The sequence below is a fragment of the Drosophila arizonae genome, chromosome X (genome assembly GCF_054131065.1).
Source record: "Drosophila arizonae isolate 15081-1271.41 chromosome X, UAZ_ARI_1.0, whole genome shotgun sequence".
Classification (NCBI taxonomy): Eukaryota; Metazoa; Arthropoda; class Insecta; order Diptera; family Drosophilidae; genus Drosophila; species Drosophila arizonae.
The window spans coordinates 33,113,045-33,133,265 of NC_142927.1; the positions used below are offsets into that span (position 1 = coordinate 33,113,045).

Consider the following 20,221-nt stretch of genomic DNA (forward strand, 5'->3'; position numbering starts at 1 on the left):
GAATCCAGATCGCGCAATTGATGTTGATTTTTTTAATTGTTTCAAAATATATATTTAATTAAATGAGTTTTCTATTTCATTTATATTTTTAAATACATCGAAATTGAAATTTTAACCATACATTTTCAGTCCTTCGCTACATGTATGGGCATTTGTGTTCCTGTGTGCGCAACTCTATTCTTCTACCTGCAGAAGGGTATGTGGTGATACGCATGAAGAATATCTTTTTACTTACATGCAAATATATTTTTGTGCTTGTGGGCACAACTTGACTCTTGCTGCCTGTGGAAGGCAAATATTGGCGTGTTCTCTGGTTAGTGGTTTTATCTACTGATATGTATGAACGTACATATATACTCATTGAATATCCTATGCCTTCTTTCAATGGTACCTAAAGTCTGGTGGTGGTGTGCATCAGATAGGGTGGCCATCCGTCCTGGAATTCCGGAATTCCCGCTTTAGGACGTAATATCCCAGTGTCCCGACCTGACACGAAATTGTCCCGGTTTTCTGCTACTTCCACAAAAAATTCCACATTTTGACCAACTGCGACTCAAAATGCAAACTTGAAAAAGTTTTTGTCGAGACAAGTGAAGAATTTTTTTGTGAGAAAAGCATCGTAGATAAAGTTGTACAATTTTTCGCAACAAACGCACACTTGTGCTCGAAAGAATTAAAGATAGCTCATTCCCTGTATGCGATTCCTGAGCACAATGCAAATTGCGAAAGGGGGTTTTCCTTATTAAATACGCAATGGTCAGACGAAAGAAATAAGTTACTGTTGGAGAATGTTAAAAACATACTTATTGTTCAATATAATTGAATATAACAACAATGAAATATTTTAAAAGAGTCCGCAATGTCCGCAATGAACATTTTCATTGCACTGTACCTTAGAATACAATTTTCGAATATTGCTTTGGCAGAAGTAGTTGGGCTTTTATTCGAAATTTTAGATATTAGGATCGTCATGGTGTGTAAACAGTATCGCTTCTCGATCGTTATCATTATTTATTAGGATCGCCGGCTTGAGTAGCGCTGCTCTTAACTTCTTTAATAATGGATTGCTCGTATTTTTAATAGAGTGTATTGAAACTATTTCTCGCAGGGTTCCACATTCAGTTTGCCGATTTTCAATTTGCCTTTGGAGAAATTTACCTTAATCAAATGTTTTTGCTATAATTTTTCTTCAATGTTTAAAATAACAAGTATTATATGCAAGGCCACTATTACTCGAATTTCGTCAAATTATTTTAGGCTTAGAAGCGTGTAATCCCTATACCGCTTATCGATAAATAGATTTTTTTTTTTTTTTTCAGCCTTATTTGAATACTACTAGATCTGGAGAGTTCAGATTTACTGTGTACATATACATATACATTTGATGAATACGAAGATTTTGTAATTTACAGATTTTTTATACTTATGCTTCGGAATATACATATGTATATTTCAATATTATGATCACGCTCTGAAAGTTTCATTATGATAGTCCTACTACAAAAGTTATTCAACAAGTAAGTTCTCATAATATTGCCCACACTGCAGCGCAGTTAGCAAAGCCCGTGCGAGTGTATGTATGTATTTGCATTGCCGACGACGTGAGGGGTATTGCATTTGTCGACGCCTAGGCGAATTGGGCGCTCACGAGGTCGAGCGGCTCAAGCGACAATTAAGTCGAGATAGTTATTTGGAGAGCGTCGTGCAAATCGGACGTGATTAGATAGTTAGTTAGAGCGCGTCGTGCGCATCGGAAGCGAGGAGGTTGAGAGAGCGTCGTTCGGAGCAGTAAGTGCGTCTGCTGAAGCGAAGAAATGTAGAAACAATTAAAAAGCAGAACACGGTTAGTTAATAAGTGACAGTGAAAAATAAACATGGGCATTGAAGCGCCGAATATGTTGTGAGTAATCGCGCCCACTCCCTCCCCTGTGTCTAACAATTATAAATTTTCTTGTGAGAGTACCCTGGGCAGACTAAGTCTTTACCAGCTGAAAATTACTTCATTACAAGGGTTCAGGGTAGTCGGGCAGTCTCGACTAGAGCTTTCTTTCTTGTTAATAATTTAAGTCCTATCCTGTTGAGAATCTTAGGCGCTTTCTACGACAAGCGTCCTCATTCTGTGGTAGTATTCTAAAACTCCGCGACCTTACGGGTGTGTTGGTGGGTTGGATACCATGCATATACATGATAGGGCCTTTTCCAAGAGATTGAATAATAGTTATATAATATCATACATATGTATATTATTTGTGGCTTTAGAATTGTCCATCTTCCTTTTTTTAGCTTAATGATCCTGTTATATGCAAAAATAACGCATTTTTGTCTGTACTTATAGAATAAACAATGAATGTTTGCACATATACAGAAAATCGCGCTGATCTGCTGCTAACTTGGAGCCGGTATCCAAAATATAACAAAAATCAAAATGGTACAAATTATACGCGTAATTTGACGATCCTAGCTCAATGATATCTTAATTTTAATGGGATTATGAACTAGGGATGCAAAACTATCGATAGTGAGGCCATCGATTTTTTATATCCGATAGTGAAAACCATCGATACTATCGAAAACTTAAAATAATTACAATTTACTCGAGTTTTTCTTAAAGTCTGCATTTATAGAACGGTACTAAAAATGTTTCTGACTTCATTTACAGCTATTATTTATAACTGTTGTATATTTATATAAAACGAAAACAAAAAACAATATTTGAAGCAAGTTAAAAATAGATTCATTCATAATTTTCACAGCAGTAATAGGTAAATATGTAATGGAATATAATATAAGATTAAAAATAAATAAAAACAATATTCAAACATAAAAGTATTTAAACAACCTTAAACGAAAATCTTCAACAAATATAATATTAATACATACACATATGTATGTAAATATATATGCTTACTCAAAGGCCAATCAACGGTAAATTTTGGGCATTACAATTTGCTCAGGCAGCAAGAGTTACGCACGCAGGCCACAAATGCTCACACATGTTTCCAGAGACTGCAAGTGTGTGTGTTCTTGCCCGTCGCGAAATCATATTCTTTATGCGCCTCAACGCATTCTCTCTTCCCATAAATATATATCGAAACACTAACATTTTGTTTGCATGAATGTCGCAAACGATTTTAAGATTTCGGTATACTTTTCACTCAAAAGGAAAGAGCTGGGACCGTCGCGAAGAAATTTCAATTTTTGTGCGCTGCTGAGCTTCATGATTTGAGAGCCCACAGGGAGAGAGAGACAGAGGGAGAGTAAGACAAAAAACGCAAAGCGCATACATGACCATTTCGTTTGCGTGCTTAGAGCGCACTGATTTCGTCGTGCTATCTTTCATTCATTACCCGAGCCTTCCAATACCAAGCCGAGCGAATACGAAGTTGGCCGGGACCTGCTAGACAGATGTTGCAGATGTCTAATCTATGTGTTGTTTGGTCAGTGGCAATACCTGATCACTTTACAGAAGAATTTGGGAGAATTAGGTGAACATATGGGTTTTACTACTGAAAAATGCAGAGCAATGAATCAAAGAACACGTCTAATTTGGTCAAAAAGTGGATAATATGGCAAGGATTCAACACCTTGAAGTGTCCTGGAATATTCTTCAGACATGAATATCATTGAAAATATATGGAGTCATTTGAAACTGCAGCCTTCGAATTATGGGTAACTCCAAGTGGAATGATAGAGCTATGGGATAGGAACAATGACATTTGGTGCGCGATTCTTGCTGAAATGGTGCGACGGTACAAAAAAATGACATCCACAGAGTAGAAAAATTTCAAGTCTCTAGCTCTTATATCTTCTGAGATCGACGCGTTCAAACATACGGACAGACGGACAGACGGACGGATGGATAGACGGACAGAGCTCAGCTCGTCGCCCTGATCAAGAATATATATACTTTATGGGGTCTGCCACGCCTCCTTCTGCCTGTTAACAAAACCATTATACCCTGATTTCCCATTGAAAATGGGTCCAGGGTATAAAAACAAGAAATAAACAAGAAATATTAAATATTAACACTTAATAATTAAGAAAAACAAATTGTACTACTGAGCGACACTTTAGTTGCCCGGTATAGCGTATGGCCCGTAAAGCTAGGAAGATCACTGCGTTGATTGCATAGGAATAATATAAGTCAAGATTTCATTAACATTTACTGAAAACAAACTACCATTATTTTCCTATTTGATAAAAATTCTTTAAATCTGTCCGTGACCATTGACGAACTAACGACCGCATTCTCTAAAATAAACATGCCACCACCAGAAAATACACTCCCATCCACCAGTACAGGTGCCGAACCAACTGAGAGTACGATAGAGAGATACCTTAGGAAGATATTGACGAATTACTTAACCCAGGTGCAACCGTTTCGGTTGAGCAAGATCAGACGATTCTCCCAAAACACATGGGACGAATCAACGAGTTAGACAAGTTGTCAGACGTCGTACGAGTTTTAAATGACTTTTCTGGGAATAGAGCAGAATTCACTTCATGGCGCAAAAGCGTAGACAGGATATTTGAGGCATACTCTACTGTACGGGGAACACCAAAACACTATGGTATTTTAATGGTAGTGAGAAGTAAAGTAGTTGGGGAAGCCGATGCCGTATTAGAAACGTATGATTCCCCACTAAATTGGGAGGCCATATCCCAATGTCTCACTGATCATTTTGCTGACCGCAGAGATCTTAAGACATTGGAATACCAACTTTATACTCTCAGCCAGAATGAACGATTAATAGACGAGTTTTATCAAGCCGTTTCTTATCATCTGTCTCTAATTTTGAATCAGAACCATGATTCATTTGCAGAAACAGAACCAACATTTATAGAGACAAAGCTTTAGATACATTTATCAGAGGTCTCAACGGAGGCTTACCAAGGCTATTAGCCATCAAAGAGCCAACCGACCTTATATAAGCCCTTTGTTCACGCACGAACATAAGGATTGCAAGCATGATCATTTCGTCAAGAATACTAACAATTATTAAATTGGTATTTGTCCTGAATATTATTTAGAAATCCACAGATAGCAGTTCTGGACGTAACCCACTTGGGCCCCCCGCAGAATGTTCATGCACATGCATGAACATAGAAATATGATAAGTCGAGGAACGTACGCGCTATGCACTCGACAGCTAGCATAAAATAAATGACATATGTTGCAAGTGTGAACTGTCAAACTGGGCATAAATTATGACCCTGACCCTTAGCGATTAGAATACGTAAGAGGCGAGCGCTGAGCATTACAAACTCAGCAATAAAATAATAATAGCTAATAAACCAATGCGGAGTCTTACAAACTACGCGATAAGTTAATAATATGTAATAGACCAATGCTGAGCCTTACACACTCAGCAATAGAAGCACTAGATTTAATGGCTGAAATTATACATGAGTCTGGGTATAAAAACCCGGGCCCAGCAGAATAAAGAATCAATACAAAACTAAACACCATCATAGTAAAGTGTATTCGTTCACCCTTCACTTGTACCGAGTGATTTAGAACCAGTCGATTAGAAATTCCGTTAATCCCATGAGAGCCCTTTCGTTACCTCCGAAAAACAATCATAACAAGTAAGAAAGCTCTAGTCGAGACTGCTCGACTACGAGATCCCCTGAACCCTTGGAGCAATAGATATTTCAATAATTTTTCGCGTCTTTCAGCTTACACAAGAAACACGCACACCCACACGCACGTACGCACACACAGGCATACATACACACGCACGCATACAGACACAAACGCATACACACACTCACATACACACACACATACACATACACAAACACATACACACACATACACACACAAGCACCCACGCATAAACACGCATGGGCTGCAGTGTGCGCTTACTATGAGAACTTAATTGTTTAATAACTTTTTTTATGGACGTACGATCTTCATGAAACTTTCAGATTATGATTATAACATGGATATGCATGTAATTGCCAAAGCACAAGTCTCTAGTATTTGAAATACGCGTTTTACAAAAGTGAGGGTGAGGGGGTGAATTTAGAGGTGGGGGGTAAATTTTAACAAAAACCGAAATTGTATAAATTGCATATAAGCATACATTCAAAATTTGGAGACTCTAGCAATAAAGGTGTAGAAGATATAATTTTATAACTGGTTTTCGATAAGGTTTTTTATCGATAAAAAAAGATCGGGATGAGTTATCGATTTTTCATAATAAACTTGATATGCGCGCTGTAATTACGGACATTTTAAAAAAAATTTGAAGTCTCTAGCTCTTATATCTTCTGAAATCGACGCGTTCATACATACGGACAGACGGACAGACGGACAGACAGACGGACAGGGCCAAATCAACTCAGCTCGTCACCTTGATCAAGAATATATATACTTTGTGGGGTCTGCCACGCCTCCTTCTGCCTGTTACATACATTTCAACAAAACCATTATACCCTGATTTCCCATTTTCAATGGGTTCAGGGTATAATAAAGTTATTCAACCTTCGTTTCGATATAACAATCCACAAGTCCTGAGTCAAACCAATTTCAACCCGAACTTGTACTATCCACCAAAGCCCAGGTTTAATACCCAAAACTCAGGTTTCATACCAAGACCAATACACCAACAACCGCAACAGTTCCTTAACACACCGCCAAGACCAATAGCCCCAAAACCACAACCAGCTCCATAACCAATGGAAGTCGACTCCTCTATCAGAACTAGGAATATGAATTATATGAACAGGGCAAATAATAACCAGTTTGCTGGGAAAAGACGCTTATCTTCTAGGGCAGAAAACCCATTCAAACATTAGCGACATTTCATATCAATACTGGGGAAACCCAAGTGCAGAACATAGACGATGAAGCTAACGCTTACGCAAATGCATACGCCGCCGAAGCTTATGCCGACGCATACGAGCAGTGAGCAGCAGTGCTGCAGAAGAGCAAGGTATCGCCGAAGCACTATACGAGAGCGAAGCAGTATCAATGAGGAAGTTCAGTACCCGTCCAATACAAAACGAGGGACGGACGGGTACTGAAATTCCTAATTGATAGTGGCTCCAACCAGAATTACATACAGTCTTCTCTGGTAACCAACGCAAAAGAGAATAATGAAGTTTTTTTTTCGCTAAGTCTATCGGCGGAAAAATAGCCATAACCCATCATATACATATGTATTTCTGAATCTTTTTAATCTCAACACCCCAATTAGATTTTTCGTGTTGCCTACTCTAAAAACTTTTCATGGTTTTGTAAGCAACGATACAATGAAACAACTCAATGTTCTTATTGAGGTCAGGAATGATATCCTAATAGTAAATGACAAAAATGAAGTCCGTATTAAGCAATTACCTGCACAAGCAGTTAACAATATAAAGGTCCGAACAAATCATATGTCCGATAGCCAAAAAAGAATAATAAATCGATTAATTCAAGAAGCTAAGCCGTTATTTGCAGACCCAGATCAAAAACAAGTAGGAAAGCTCTAGTCGAGACTGCTCGACTACGAGATCCCCTGAACCCTTCGAGCAACTGGTATTTCAATAATTATTCGCATATGCACACATACACGCACACACACAGACATACGTACGCACGCATAAACACGCATTGGCTGCAGTGTTGACTTACTATGGGAACTTAATTGTTTAATAACTTTTCTTGTGGATGGATTATCTTCATAAAACTTTCAGATTATGAATCAATCAGGGTATAAAAAGTTATTAAACAATTGAGTTCTCATAGTAAGCGCCGTCCATGCGTGCTTATGCTTGTGTGTGTGTGTTTTTTATACCCTGAACCCATTTTCAATGGGAAATCAGGGTATAATGGTTTTGTTGCAATGTTTGTAACAGGCAGAAGGAGGCTTGGCAGACCCCACAAAGTATATATATTCTTGATCAGGGCGACGAGCTGAGTTGATTTGGCCCTGTCCGTCTGTCTGTCTGTCCGTCCGTCCGTCTGTCCGTATGTTTGAACGCGTCGATTTCCGAAGATATAAGAGCTAGAGACTTCAAATTTGTTGTAAAATGTTCGTAATTACAGCGCGGATATCGAGTTTATCATTAAAAATCGATAACACATCTTGATCTTTTTTATCGATAAAAAACCTTATCGAAAACCAGTTATAAAATTATATCTTCTACACCTTTATTGCTAGAGTCTCCAAATTTTTAATGTATGCCTATATGCAATTTATACAATTTCGGTTTTTGTTAAAATTTACCCCCACCCCTAAATTCACCCCCTCAGCCACTTTTTTGTAAAAAGCGTATTTCAAATACTAGAGACTTGTGTTTTGGCAATTACATGCATATTCATGTTATAATCATAATCTTAAAGTTTCATGAAGATCGTACGTTCACAAAAAAAGTTATTTAACAATTGAGTTCTCTTGTGTATGTATGCCTGTGTGTGTGTGCGTGTGTGTGTGTGTGTGCGTGTTTCTTGTGTAAGCTGAAAGACGCGAAAAATTATTGAAATATGTATCTATTGCTCCAAGGGTTCAGGGCATCTCGTAGTCGAGCAGTCTCGACTAGAGCTTTCTTACTTGTTTTTATATTCGTTTATTGAAAATCTTTATAATACAAGTTGCAAATTGCGTGGTGGCTAGGATAGTGCGCGATGCTTGCGGGACGGCCGTAAAGCATTGCTTCGCAAGCACTGTGCGCTACCTTAGCCTGGGACAGCTCGTCTTCTCATTCGCTCGACTCACTGTGGCCGCGAAGGTGCTTGTTAGCCCCCAAGCTTCCTCCGATTCCTGCATGGCGTTGACAATGTTGTCCGCTCTGATGGAGCGGCCCACTGCCTCTTCCAGACGACGCCTCTCCTCCAGGAACCGTCCACATTCGAAAAGAATGTGGTTGGCGTCTTCCACATGCCCTCGCTCGCACCAGGGGCACTCGTCAGATTCCTCGTGGCCAAAGCGCTTCAAATAGCTCCGAAAGCATCCATGTCCCGAGAGGATCTGCGTAAGGTAGAAGTTTACCTCGCCGTGTTTGCGGTTGACCCATGGCTCAAGCTCCGGGATGAGCTTGTGCGTAAACCGCCCTTTACCTGAGCTATTCCACTTTCTTTGCCATCGTGCAATGCTGTTCGCCCTGATAGCGTTGAGTCGCGCAGGCGCGTGCGAGTTCCGCTCCACGGCTTCGGCGACGAAGTACTCCAATGGTACCATACCAGCTATGACGAGCGCCGCGTCATCGGAGATTGTCCTGAAAGCGCAGCTGACTCTGATTGCGCTCAGTCTGTAGATCGCGCAAATGCCCCGGCTGTAGCTCGGCGTTGCCATCGCTCTTGCCCATATTGGCGCAGCATAGAGGATGACGGACCTAATGACGCTCATTAGAAGGAGACGTCGTTGCTGTTTAGGTCCCCGCGTGTTAAGTATAATTCTTGAGAGAGCTCTACAAGAATCAGCTGCCTTTTTATGCACATACTCTAAGTGCTCGCGGAAAGTTATTCTTGTGTCTATCATGACACCAAGATACCTTATCGCCCTCTTGGACGCAATGGTGACGCTGCCGATCTTTATATTGGCAGTTTCCACTCTTTTGCGACTGCTAACTAGGACTACTTCAGTTTTGTGTGCCGCTAGCTCGAGGCCAGCTCCACTCAACCAGCTTCGTATGCGATTGATACTTTCGCTGCACATATCCTCTGTATCTTTGAGCTCCTTTCCTATGGCTACGACAGCTACATCATCAGCAAAGCCAATGGTGGCGCACCTGCTGGTAGTTCCAAGCGCAGTACGCCGTCGTACATGATATTCCATAGGAGAGGCCCCAGCACTGAGCCTAGGGGTACTCCAGCTGACACTGTATGAGTTTGGGGACCCTCACTCGTATTGTATACCAGTGTTCTTCCTCTGAAGTAACTCGTTATTGTTTCTTTAAGATATTGAGGCATTCTTTACGTCCAGGGTCGCAATAAAGCAGTACTGCTTCGTCCCATGCTTCCATCTTGTGCCATGGATGGCGGAAGTGGCCAGACCAACAACTTTGTTTAGCGCATCCGTTGTTGACCGGGCCTTCCGGAATCCAAATTGATTTGGTGACAGACCTCCGGCGCTAGTAATCGCAGTCTTCAGTCTAGAGCAGATTAATTTCTCAAGCATCTTTCCCATGGTGTCTAAGAGACAGATCGGTCTGTATGAAGATGGCTCATCTGGTGGTTTGCCAGCCTTGGGTAACAACACCAGGCTCTGGGCTTTCCATTTTGCCGGGAACGTCTCTTGAATTAGACATTCGTTGAATAATTCAGCGAACGTACTAGGGTGCAAGGCGAGGGCTAGCTTTAGCGCACGATTTGGGATCCCGTCCGGCCCTGAAGCAGTGTTGGTTCTAAGACCCCGGAGAGTTACTATGATTTCTTCCTCTGTGACTAAAACAATTTCAGTGCTCGTTGAGCCCTGATCAGCAGACTCGGACCCGGGGGCGTGAATGGAGCTTAAACTTTCTGGAAAGAGCGTTTCCACAATCGATTTAAGCTCCAGACTTTCCGTAGGCTGCACCTGTCTACCTGCGTATAGTCTTTTAACTACTATCTTATATGCCCTGTCCCAAGGGTCATATTCGGCTGAGTCGCACAACTCTAAAAAGCATTCTCTTTTGCTTACCCGAATGGCCTTCTTCAGCTGTCTTCTAGCTGCCTGGTAAGCTGATTGTTTCTCAAAAAACGTAGACCTACCGCGAGCCCGTTGGTAGCTTCTTCTAGCCTGGATGCATTTGCGACGAATGTCACCTATTTGTGCATTCCACCAATACGTAGGCTCTTGTTGTCGCGTGAACTGTTTGCGGCGTAACATGCTGCTATTGCAGGCACACTGTATTTGGGCTACCATTTGGCATGCTCTGGCCTCAGCATTACCAATTGTACCCAGAGACTGAATGGCCTCTGAAAAGACCGCGGGATCAAAAGTATCTAGCCGATACGAATCCCTCCACAAGGTTGACGCCCTGGCAGGTGGCTCACCTATTGTGAATAGAAGTGCCGTATGATCGCTGCCCGTATAGCTATCGCAATGGCTCCATGTTACTCCCCGAAAGAGGGATGAAGTGACAAAAGTAATGTCGATAACAGATCCGTATCCCGCCCGACTGAAGGTGTACTCGTGGCCAGTGTTGAGCAGTGCAACATCTAGTGTCGCGAAGATCTCCAGTAGGATACGACCCCTGGCATTTGTTGTGAGGCTACCCCATTCTAACGCCCAAGAGTTAAAATCTCCAGCTTTAATGGCCTTCCAACCCCTAGCATCCTCGGCAAGCTCGTCGAGCACCGTCGTGAATTCACTGAGCTGCATGTTGGGGGCCAGATAGCAACTGTAAAGCCATAAGTTACCATATCGGCCGCGTACGAACCCATTGAATGACTTAACATTCGAAAGTACGTTCGTTGAGTTGTCGCATACCCACAACGCAGCTTTGCCATTAACGTCTGTTGACCATGTCCTAGGGCAGCGGGTTCTACAGTGGTGAGGCTCATTGAGAAATGCTACGTCTATACATTTTTACCTTATGGTCTGCTCTAGAAGATCTTGGGCAGCAACACAATGATTTAAGTTAAGCTGAAGGAACATTTCATTTTACGAGCAGCTTCACGGTAGGATGGGCACTTGAAGCTGCCTTCTGAATGGTCCGTCTGCTTTTCACCTTTCCGGTGATGGTGCATGCTTTTGCACTATGACCCATCTCTCCACACCTGAAACAGGCGCCCTTTAGGTCACAGTCGCTGCGACAGTTTGCTGCCATATGACCGTAATCGAGGCACTTGAAACAGCGTTTAGGCTGTTCCATGGCTCGGATACGGCATACTACCCATCCTATTCTAATTTTGGACAGCTCGAGCAGAGTTTTAGCTTTCCCAATTGGAAGAGCAACCGTAGCTCTTTGCTGTCCACCAAAAGCTGGCCGAAGCGATTTGATAGCCTCAATGGGGAGTGAGCTATCCTTCAACTCCACCCTAATCGCCTCCAAGATCTCCTCTTTGCTTGCTATCTCATCTAGGTCGCGAATCTCAATTTGAGCCGATTCGGTAAGTGTTTTAACTACCGCTCGGTCATCCAAGGCTTTGCCTACAGCTTCGTGCAGAGCCTCAGCGCTATGCTCCGGCTTCCTACTAAGTGGCAACAAAAGGTCCCCCTTAGCTGTCTTCCTAATACCTTGGACGTCGCCGCTCAGATGCTTTAAATTTGGGTCGCTCTTGACTACGCGAAGCATGTCCGCATAGCTGCAACCACCTACACCTGAAACCGCGATGGCGTCATTTCTGGAACGTTTTTGCAGCGGCTTGCGTCCCTTAACAACCGTCCAGCTGTTCAAACTCGTCTGTCGAGCTGCCTGGTTGGTTTTATCGGCTGCAGCCCGTAGAGCAATTGGCTCTATTGGATTTGTTGCGCTTTTATTGACCTAAATTAGCAATTACTTCTTGTGAAACAATTAATTAAATATATATAACATTAGTATGTCAAACTAAAATTATTAAATTATTAATATTTTTTAATCCCTCAAATAGCCCCAATTAGATGACTTTTACTATTTTTTATTTTTTCAATTACTTTTATTTTATTTTGTTCTTTAAATTATTACTCTTATCTCCCATCTCCCCCTAAATCTAATGAATTAAAAAATATTAAATTAAATTCAATAAATTGAAAATGATAACAAATTTATTTTATGCCTTATGCCTTCCCGGTATAATATTTTTTGAAATTCAATTCTTTTAACTCTTCACAAAGAATTTAAAACATTATTAGGACCTTCCGGCCACAACGGTTCAACATTTATTTTTATTTCTTTATTTTCACTTATTTTATTCAATAATTTTATAGGATTATTCCCGTATATTTTCACAAGAACAAGACATTTAACTTTAACTTTATCTTTAGCTTTACCACTATGGTTATCATTTATAATATACGGATGAATTAATCACACACAGCATATATTCGCACATTTAGTACCTCAAGGAACTCCTGCTATTTTAATACCTTTTATAGTATGTATTGAAACTATCAGAAATGTAATCCGACCGGGAACTTTAGCTGTTCGATTAACAGCAAATATAATTGCTGGACATCTTTTATTAACATTATTGGGTAATACAGGACCTTCAATATCATATATTTTAGTAACATTTTTGTTAGTTGGCCAAATTGCCCTCTTAATTTTAGAATCAGCTGTGGCTATAATTCAATCATATGTATTTGCAGTTTTAAGAACTTTATACTCTAGAGAAGTTAATTAATTTTAAAATGTCTACACATTCAAATCACCCATTTCATCTTGTTGATTACAGCCCATGACCACTAACAGGGGCTATTGGAGCTATAACAACTGTTTCAGGAATAGTAAAATGATTCCATCAATATGATACATCATTATTTTTATTAGGTAATATTATCACAATTCTCACTGTTTATCAATGATGACGAGATGTATCACGAGAAGGAACATATCAAGGGTTACATACTTACGCTGTTACTATTGGATTACGATGAGGAAAAATTTTATTTATTTTATCAGAAGTTTTATTTTTTGTAAGTTTTTTTTGAGCATTTTTTCACAGAAGTTTATCCCCAGCGATTGAATTTGGAGCTTCGTGACCTCCTTTAGGAATTGTCTCATTTAATCCTTTTCAAATTCCTTTATTAAACACGGCAACTTTATTGACATCAGAAGTTACTGTTACATGAGCTCACCATAGATTAATAGAAGGAAATCATTCACAAACTACTCAAGGTTTATTTTTTACAGTATTATTAAGAATTTATTATTTATTGTGTGTGTGTGTGTGTGTGTGTGTGTGTGTGTGTGTGTGTGTGTGTGTGTGTGTGTGTGTGTGTGTTTCAGTTTTGTGTGCCGCTAGCTCGAGCCCAGCCCCAGTCAACCAGCTCCGTATGCGATTGATACTTTCGCTGCACATATCCTCTGTATCTTTGAGCTCCTTTCCTATGGCTACGACAGCTACATCATCAGCAAAGCCAATGGTGTGCGCACCTGCTGGTAGTTCCAAGCGCAGTACGCCGTCGTACATAATATTCCATAGGAGAGGCCCCAGCACTGAGCCTTGGGGTACTCCAGCTGACACTGTATGAGTTTGGGGACCCTCACTCGTATTGTATACCAGTGTTCTTCCTCTGAAGTATCTCTTTATTGTTTCTTTAAGATATTTAGGGATATTATATTGTGACAGCGCATTCAGTATCATATCCCAACTAGCTGTATTGAAGGCATTCTTTACGTCCAGGGTCGCAATAATTCAGTGTTGCTTCATCCCATGCTTCCATCTTGTGCCATGGATGGCGGAAGTGGCCAGACCAACAACTTTGTTTAGCGCATCCGTTGTTGACCGGGCCTTCCGGAATCCAAATTGATTTGGTGACAGGCCTCCGGCGCTAGTAATCGCAGTCTCCAATCTAGAGCAGATCGATTTCTCAAACACCTTTCCCATGATGTCTAAGAGACAGATCGGTCTGTATGAAGATGGCTCATCTGGTGGTTTGCCAGCCTTGGGTAGCAACACCAGGCTCTGGGCTTTCCATTTTGCCGGGAACGTCTCTAGAATTAGACATTCGTTGAATAATTCAGCGAACGTACTAGGGTGCAAGGCGAGGGCTAGCTTTAGCGCACGATTTGGGATCCCATCCGGCCCTGAAGCAGTGTTGGTTCTAAGACCCCGGAGAGTTACTATGATTTCTTCCTCTGTGACTAAAACAATTTCTGTGCTCGTTGAGCCCTGATCAGCAGACTCGGACCCGGGGGCGTGAATGGAGCTTAAACTTTCTGGAAAGAGCGTTTCCACAATCGATTTAAGTTCCAGACTTTCCGTAGGCTGCACCTGTCTACCTGCGTATAGTCTTTTAACTACTATCTTATATGCCCTGCCCCAAGGATCATATTCGGCTGAGTCGCACAACTCTAAAAAGCATTCTCTTTTGCTTACCCGAATGGCCCTCTTCAGCTGTCTTCTAGCTGCCTGGTAAGCTAATTGTTTCTCAAAAAACGTAGACCTACCGCGAGCCCGTTGGTAGCTTCTTCTCGCCTGGATGCATTTGCGACGAATGTCACCTATTTGTGCACTCCACCAATACGTAGGCTCTTGTTGTCGCGTGAACTGCTTGCGGCGTAACATGCTGCTATTGCAGGCACTCTGTATTTGGGCCACCATTTGGCATGCTCTGGCCTCAGCATTACCAGAGACTGAATGGCCTCTGAAAAGACCGCGGGATCAAAAGTATCTAGCCGATACGACTCTCTCCACAAGGTTGACGCCCTGGCAGGTGGCTCACCTATTGTGAATAGAAGTGCCGTATGGTCGCTGCCCGTATAGCTATCGCAATGGCTCCATGTTACTCCCCGAAAGAGGGATGAAGTGACAAAAGTAATGTCGATAACAGATCCGTATCCCGCCCGACTGAAGGTGTACTCGTGGCCAGTGTTGAGCAGTGCAACATCTAGTGTCGCGAAGATCTCCAGTAGGATACGACCCCTGGCATTTGTTGTGAAGCTACCCCATTCTAACGCCCAAGAGTTAAAATCTCCAGCTATAATGGCCTTCCAACCCCTAGCATCCTCGGCAAGCTCGTCGAGCACCGTCGTGAATTCACTGAGCTGCATGTTGGGGGCCAGATAGCAACTGTAAAGCCATAAGTTACCATATCGGCCGCGTACGAACCCATTGAATGACTTAACATTCGAAAGTACGTTCGTTGAGTTGTCGCATACCCACAACGCAGCTTTGCCATTAACGTCTGTTGACCATGTCCTAGGGCAGCGGGTTCTACAGTGGTGAGGCTCATTGAGAAATGCTACGTCTATACATTTTTACCTTATGGTCTGCTCTAGAAGATCTTGGGCAGCAACACAATGATTTAAGTTAAGCTGAAGGAACATTTCATTTTACGAGCAGCTTCACGGTAGGATGGGCACTTGAAGCTGCCTTCTGAATGGTCCGTCTGCTTTTCACCTTTCCGGTGATGGTGCATGCTTTTGCACTATGACCCATCTCTCCACACCTGAAACAGGCGCCCTTTAGGTCACAGTCGCTGCGACAGTTTGCTGCCATATGACTTGATCTCCTCTTTGCTTGCTAACTCATCTAGGTCGCGAATCTCAATTTGAGCCGATTCGGTAAGTGTTTTAACTACCGCTCGGTCACCCAAGGCTTTGCCTACAGCTTCGTGCAGAGCCTCAGCGCTATGCTATGGCTTCTTACTCAGTTGCAACAAAAGGTCCCCCTTAGCTGTCTTTCTAATACCTTGGACGTCGCCGTTAAGATGCTTTGAATTTGGGTCGCTCTTGACTACGCGAAGCATGTCCGCATAGCTGCAACCACCCACACCTGAAACCGCGATGGCGTCACTTCTGGAACGTTTTTGCAGCGGCTTGCGTCCCTTAACAACCGTCCAGCTGTTCGAACTCGTCTGTCGAACTGCCTGGTTGGTTTTATCGGCTGCAGCCCGTAGAGCCATTGGCTCTATTGGATTTGCAGCGCTTTTATTGTGCCTCGGCTTTTTCGAGGGAGTTTTTCTCTGCTCAGTGGCAACTTCCCTCAACCGCTTGGGCGTATTACTACCTGCTGTAGCACCAACACTCGCTGTTTTAGCCTTCCCAGCTACTTCCTTGACCAGCGTGGTCTGCACCTCGCAGTCTTTGACCGGTCAGTTGCAGAACGTTTCGGCCGTCTTGTGGAGACTGACCAGCCTAGCTAGCTCCTCTCTCATTAGTGCATTTATATGCCGCTGCCCCCCAAATAGGGCAGACAAACCCTCTAGCGTAATTCCTATTTGAGCTAACGCTTCTTTTAAAGACTTGGGTGCCTGGCACTCAGCCACTGGAGACTGATTACAAATCGACGGATGCGGCAACGCCCTCTGTTGTTGCTGCGGCGATCGCTGCAACGAAGAACGGCGCGCGAAAGCTTGCTGCTCCTCCTCCATCATGGCCTCCATATTGCTCCGACTACCACGGCGTGAAGCCTGTAGTAGGCGCTGCCTACTAATATAATTTGAGTTTAGAGACCGCAGTAACTTAAACTCAACTTAACTACAGCGAGAGCCCGAAAGTATGCACTACTTTTAATACCTGCTACCTCACACCAGCAGCTAGGTTGCTGTCTTTTCTGAGACTTAGCAACTCACCAAAGTTAGTAGGCAGCTGATTGTCCGCTGCAATTTCCAGCACTACTAACAGCTGTTAGAGTGAATGCACCTGATTTTTTATTATTTGCACAAATGTGACGCTTAATGTGACAAATCTTTTCGCGCTTAAAAAAGAAAGGGAAAGAGGAAAACCCTGACGCCAAAAACAGTGACGCCATTCCCCCCCCTCCACCACGGACCGTACCACTAGGAACTAGGAACGCAATCTATTTCGGCGTTATTGAAGCTAGAGAATTTGGAACACACACTCGTGTATATCTCCGATTTATAAAGTGTTCAAATTTTCCCGATCCGCCCAATAGGGGCGTGGGAAATCGGAAAATGCATTTTTCGATATGCCAGAAATCCTGTTAGTTGAAGAGCTAGAAAGCTGAAATTTGGTATGTAGGCTTGCGTCGACTACCCTAGATCATGAGCTATGGCGAATATATCTCCGCCCATTGGGGGCGTGGCAAATAGGATAAAACTGTATCTCCAAGAGTTTTACAGCTAGAGCGCTGAAATTTTGGACGTCAGCTAATGTTATGATTCTATTAAGTCTAAAGAAAGTCAGCACCTAAAACCAAATATGAGCTATGGCACTAGCTGTTGCATGGTTGGGCCTGCAAGTCGGGTTCGGGAGTTGGATACTTAGTTTTTGATGGTAATATGAACAATAATATGTACTTATCCTTTTAAAGGAGAATTTGCTCCAAAATGCCGAAAAACTGGGTCTAGAAGGGCGATCCCTATTGCATCAGGCAAATGACCAAAACCATAAACCGGGTATTTACTAGTCCTGGTTGATCTGGAACAGTCCAAATGTGGTCAATCCACTGGGCGTGGCCATTCGGAAATGGTCAATATCCAATAACATTGACGTTAAAACGGCCCTCTTGGAGGAATGGACAAAAATCTCCAGCGAAGTCACCCCAATATTGTTAAACTCGATGGAATCATGATTAAAAGAGTTGATTAAACAAAAATGAGGTAAAAAAAATATCCTAATTTAAGAATTTTTCGACAATAAAGTCATTGAAAGTGAAGTGCACGAAATAAACTGTGACATGGAAGAGGCCAGTTATTTTAGTTTTCTTTAGTTTTAAATGTTATTAATTATAATACAAACATAATGAAGTGCATTAATACATAATGAACAAGTAAGAAGACTAGTCGAGACTGCTCGACTAGGAGATACCCTGAACCCTCTAAACCATTATACCCTGATTTCCCATTTTCAATGGGTTCAGGGTAAAAATTTTTTGGATATCCTTACTGGTTTAGCGAAATACGGTTTCAAAGTTTTACTATGCTGCTGCACGAAATAAGGTGTGAGCCACTGTATATGCAACAGATTAATTTAGAGAATGAGGAAGATGATTCAATAAGTTGTATGATGGGATTTGTTACCTCACCGACCGCGATCAAAGTAATTGCAGTTCTACGCTTCTCTAGCAGCTCGATAATGTGATTTGTGGATTGGCTGGCCACAAAGTGTCAAAAAGCTTTTAAAAGCCTGGTCCTCAACTGAACATCCCCAAACAATATCTACTGGGCTCTCTTTAGTTGTCAACTCATGGATGGTTGCAATGCGATTAACAACGAATGTATTCAAACTAGATGAATGCATTCGCAGCCAATGAAGCACAACCTCCGAGTCTGACCAAAATGTGACTTGATAAATAGGACAATAAAGTATTTTCTTTTCGGCATCCAACAAAGTAGCTAACGATTCTGCAGCACACAACTCCAGCCACGGTGCAGTTTTTGTTTTCAAGGGCGCTACCTTAGATTTGGCGACTAGCAGCCTGGTAGTGATAACGAAGTATATGCAACGAGCTTAAATTTAAGAAACTGTTAGTTATTTCTTTAAATTCTTGCCTCATTTGGACAGGCAATTGGTCATCTCATCCAAGTTTGTGCAGCCACATTTCTCGTAGAAGGACCTTCGCCCGAGTTACAATCGGACTTAACAAACCTAAGGGGTAGCAAAACCGTGCCACAAATGACAGAAAGGATCGTTTGGTAGGTTGCATTTCCACTGAATAGCTTATGGAGTACCTGAATATGTCGGATTCCAAATTAATCGTAGTGTTTTTGTGTCCTCTTGATGACCAATGACAATATCACTTGCCAGTTGTGCTATGAGTTGTTTACAGTTTAACGACCATTTTGTGAGAGGAAACCCAAACGCTTGAAGAATTGCTATCAAGTCTCTATACAACAAACACAATTCTTCAACGCTATCGTCTCCTGCCAACAACATGGAAAACATGGAAATCTTGGGCTGACGACCTTGCAGCAGCTAGAAGAGTGGAAGCATGCAAGTCGCAGAACGCATGCAAGTCGCAGAACGCAAACGCAAACGAAAGCGAAAGTGCGAGACGAAAGTAAACAAGAACCGTAACACAGTAACGGCACCAAAAAAAGCTTGGATTATGCGTGGCAACAGAGATTGAATTATTTGCAGAGCAAGGGTCAATAACAATATGCACCGTATTATACCCTTTGTGAAAAGTATGTAATAGGCAGAAGGAATCATCGCGGACCCTATAAAGTGTATATATTCTTGATCAGGACGACGAGCTGAGTCGAAATAGCCCTGTCCGTCTGTCCGTCTGACCGTCCGTATAAGTAAGCCGATTTCAGAAGACATAAGAGCTAGAGAGCTGAAATAGCCACGCATACTCGTGTATATCATACGCAGTACAAGTTTATCTTATTTTTTTGATAATTCATCCGATAACATTTTTAGTCAAGATTAATCGAAAAATCGACTTAGTTTTCACAGCCTAATTTGAACACTTTTAGACCGAGAGACTTTAGATTTACAAATTTTTGATACCAGGGCCCCTTCGCTCTCAATTTGTAAAAAATGTATTTCAAGTACTAGAGACTTGTGCTTTGGAATGTACATACGTGTTTACTATAGGATCACGCTTTGAAAGTTTCATGAAGACAATCCTACCACAACATAAATTATTCAACTAAAAAATTCTGCAGCGTAGCCCACGCGCAGTCGCTTCTTACTGCGCAGTTAGCGGAACGCGTGTTTATACGTACGTGTGTATGCATGTATATGTACATAT

General features: G+C 42.0%; 1 protein-coding gene across 1 annotated transcript in view; it reads right to left on the reverse strand.

The window, feature by feature from the left end:
• Positions 1–20,221, reverse strand: part of LOC149268214 (uncharacterized) — a 74,458-nt gene that overhangs the window by 45,801 nt on the left and 8,436 nt on the right. The window lies entirely within an intron of this gene.